The sequence below is a fragment of the Echinops telfairi genome, unplaced genomic scaffold (genome assembly GCF_000313985.2).
Source record: "Echinops telfairi isolate 266 unplaced genomic scaffold, ASM31398v2 ScPeMD7_3;HRSCAF=10, whole genome shotgun sequence".
NCBI lineage: Eukaryota > Metazoa > Chordata > Mammalia > Afrosoricida > Tenrecidae > Echinops > Echinops telfairi.
In genome coordinates this window covers 54,536,941-54,541,110 of record NW_022103899.1, presented here as the reverse complement: position 1 = coordinate 54,541,110, position 4,170 = coordinate 54,536,941, and the positions used below count along the sequence as shown (strand labels likewise).

The 4,170-nt window shown below is 44.2% G+C and overlaps 1 non-coding gene across 1 annotated transcript; it reads left to right on the top strand.

Annotated features, from left to right (window-relative positions):
• The first annotated feature begins 522 nt into the window (after positions 1-522).
• On the top strand, positions 523-645 carry LOC115872108. Its single transcript, XR_004047653.1, has one exon. It is a non-coding gene; the product is annotated as a small nucleolar RNA SNORA40 (small nucleolar RNA).
• Positions 646-4,170: the final 3,525 nt, after the last annotated feature.

Below are 4,170 nucleotides of genomic sequence, written 5' to 3'. Positions count from 1 at the left end.
ACCTCCACTGATTTTTTTTCTGATCATTAATCAAGGATGTAAGTGGTCTGTGTGCCTTAGAAAGTAGAAACCACTACCCCGCCTTCTCCAGGCAGCCCAGGGAGGGCAGTCTCTCTCTTGGGGGGCTTATCTGGATGTGTTCTTGATGGATGTCACCATTCTGGGGACACGACAGTCATGGGGTTGAATAGTCATGAGTCATGCCACATCAGTCTCGTCCAACCTGCCTTGGTCAAAGGACCCTGGATCCATCTTATAAGCCTTTCTATCTAACAATGTGTCCTAATCATGGTCCCGATTCTGCATGTGAAGTCCCACTTAAAACTGAGGTATGGATCGGCCATCAGTCATGAATTTGTGACCGTTTCCTTTGTTCCATACGCTGTTTATCTAGCTCCCTCAGATGCCATTTTTACCTCAGGCTAATGCCCTCCCTCATCCTCATTGTGTGGCGATGTCTTTGTGTTCCTCATCTCTATTAAGACAGAAAAGTACCATGGACTGTGGAAAGGACACAATGACTGCACTTGTGTTTGTGTTTGTTTAATTAGCGGACACCCAAAGACAGGTGCAAGAATAAATCCTCTTTTGTAACCCAAAACTCATGGTCCAGTATGAGTTTTGATACAGATGAGAAGGGACATGTCAGAAAATAAAAAAAAGGACACAACAATCTGTCTATGGACAGAGTGATCCTTAAGGGCAAGGATGGTAGACATAGTGTCACGAATGATCAGTCCTGAAGAAAGACATCTGCTTGGTAAAGTGGAGGGGCAGTGAAAAAGAGGAAGGATCTCAAGGAGAAGGGCTGGCATCAGGGCTGCCACAATGGGTTCAAGGATAGGAACAAGCGCAAGGGTGTCGCAGGACCAGGGAGTGGTTCGTTCTGCAGCGCATAGAGCCTCTGTGGTTCAGAACCAATTGGATAACACCTAACAAGTGTTCTCTACATTATATTGGAGATGACGTCTCTTTTGTACCCTGAAACAAGAGACATCTTTGATTGCCATTGTTTGGGGGGAAGATATGCTCCTGGTGTCCAGTGGATAAAGGACAGGGATTCTGCTATATATCCAAAAATGTCCAGGACAGTCCCTGACCACAAACAACTCAAAACCCAACCTCACTGGCATTGAGTCAGTTCTAATATCTAGGAACCCTATCAGACAGGGTAGAACTAGCCCCTGTGGGTTTCCCATACAATAACTCTTTAAGGTAGTAGAAAGCCTCCCCATGGAGCAGTTGGTAGTTCAGAACTTCTGGCCTTGTGATTAATAGACTATTACACCACCAGGGCTACCTACAAAGAACTACCAGCCCCAATTATCAGTGTTTCTGAGGTTGGGAACCCCTGACGCAATGTCTAGACTTTCCAAAGCCTTCCCTATCTATTAGGTCAGAAGAATCTAGTTTTTTGAGAGTCACCGAAAAGAAAAGTATTCCTCAGTTAATTTAGAAAGGATTTATGGAGTCCCTGGTATGTATAAAGTTCTGTGTTGGGGACATTTCATAATGGAACCTTGTGTGCCAATACTTGTATTTGACCTGTGAGTTAGGAGCAAGGCTGGGTAAGAGGGCAACAGATAGCAGACCACAAACTATGTGAAGAGTTATATGCCTCGATGAAACATACAACTGTCCTCTAGTTCTTTAATGCTTCCTCCCCTTCACTATCATGATCCTATTTCTACCTTACAAATCCGGCTAGACCAGAGGATGTACACGGGTACAAATAAGAGCTGGAAGCACATGGAATCCAGGACAGATAAACCCCTTAGGACCAATAATGAGATTAGTGATACCAGGAGGGTAAGGGGAAGGTGGGGTAGAAAGGGGGAACTGATCACAAGGATCTACATATAACCCCTTCTCTGGGGGACGGACAATAGAAAAGTGGGTGAAGAGAGACGTTGGACAGTGTAAGACATGACAAAATAATAATAATTTCTAAATTATCAAGGGTTCATGAGGCAGGGGGGGATGAGGAGCTGATACAAGGGCTCTAGTAGAAAGCAAATATTTTGAGAATTATGATGGCAACAAATGTACAAATGTGCTTGACACAATGGATGGATGTTGGATTGTGATAAGAGCTATATGAGCCCCCAATAAAATAATTTTCTTTTAGATTTTAAAAAAAGAGTTACATGCCAGTCATTTTCAGACACATCTTGAATCATATGTATAGTTAGGCTGGGTTGTCTAGAGGAACAAAATCAGTGCTACTCAACTATGTGCAAGAAAGAACTTTCTAGAAGGAATTCCATATCCAGAAGGCATCCCAGCCCAGTCCAACTCAAATCCCTAAGTCCAGGGCTAGCTAAGGGCCTCTTCAGGCTCAGGTAGCTGCAGATCGATGATGGAGGAAGGTGAAGCAGGATGCAGGAAGATCACAGACCAGTGGGCACAGTGTCACATGGCCCCAAGGTCAATGGAAACCTGGGAAAGTGCCAATAGCACTTAGGGTTGTGCAGCCCAAATGGGGTTGCCTCTCTAGGTAGGCAGCGCCCAGCAAGGCAGGAAGGTGAAGGAGCAGAGAGAGAGAAAGCAGTTCCCAGTTTCTCTCTTAGGAAAAGGCCACCCCCACCAAGGAGGCATTATTAGGCTGATTAAGAGGTTGAACTCTGCCCCTAGCCAGGAGTGTTTAGTTGGCATACTATCTAACTACCAGAGATTGCTCCACACAGGCAGCCCTGCCATTTGCTGGCTGCTTCTGCCTGTAGCTGCCTTCGTCTTTCTTGTTCATTCCTTTCCATAGCTATTTCTTTTTTTTTTTTTTTCCTTTTTCTTTTTTTTTTTTGTGACAGTGTGAGAGATTGAGTGAGTGTGAGTGAGTGAGTGAGTGAGTGAGAGTGAGTGAGTGAGTGAGAGAGTGAGTGAATAGCTATTTCTTGATCATCTATGTTAGTTCCTGTTAAAGATAGACATTGAGTTCTTAGGCCACTGCCCATATATTTATATCACCATTTCTAATAAAATTAATAACTGGTAATAATAATTATTACAATTTAAATATTGTATACTATAGTGCCATATTGTCTATTCTGGTAACATTTTCTTCCAGGTTTTCTAGAATATATATTTTTCTTTCTCTCCTTTTGTTTGATTTATCTCAATTTGTCTGTCATTGTTGGCTATTTTAGTTTGCATCTAGATTTTCTTCTTTGACGTTCCTTGATTTAAAACATTTTTTAAAACTTCCTAAACACCTAACTTCATTTCTCAGTCAAGTTACAAAATGTTTCTTAGGGAGAGAGAGGGGAAAAAATAAGGAGCTGATACCAAAGGCTCAAGTAGAAAGAGAAGGTTTTGAAAAGGGTGATGGCAACCTATGTACAAATGTGCTGGACACAATGGACAGATGGGTTGTTAGAAGAGCTGAAAGAGCCCCCAACAAAGTGGTTTTTTTAATGTTTTTTATTTTAAGTACAGACGGATCAGTGCAAACGTCTGCCTGTGGTTTCTACTGAGTGTGGATTCATGAAACCAGGGACAAGTTTTGTTGGAAAAGAGAGTGAAACCTTCCTTTCCGAGGCAGCCAGACCTGCTGATAGAGACAGGGCTGTTGGTGCAGTTGGCGGTGTCCACCGAGCCTGTTGCTACTTTCTCTCTCCAGGGACTTGAGCCTTCAGTAAGAGGACTCTAGCCAGGAAGAGCTCACCTCCACAGTCTGAGGTGTCTCCACCAACACCAGCCCAGCATGTACCATTCCAGAGGCGTGATCTCATGCCTTCCTCCTGACTCCATTACCATTAGCAGCATCCTTTTTGATGGCCCTGGCTCCTAGGAATTTTTAGGGCATATGACTTAGAACAATAAACAAACACATAATCTAATAGACCTAGTAAATATCCAAAAGGGAAATACAGGGTAGATTGTGAGGTTCTTTCATAACTACTGAGTCAGACAGCAACATGGAAAAGATCACATGTCTTCCTTGTTCCCCCCTCAGAGCCGGTATATAAAGGCCACACAATCGAAGGTGCATCAGACTTTTCCTCTCTCACCTACTTCATCCTCTCTCCTCACCTACTCTGAGTCCTCTCGACTGACACCATGGGTTGCTGTGGTTGTGGAGGCTGCGGCGGTGGCTGCGGTGGCTGCGGTGGCGGCTGTGGTGGCGGCTGTGGTGGCTGCGGTGGCGGCTGTGGTGGTGGCTGTGGCAGCTGC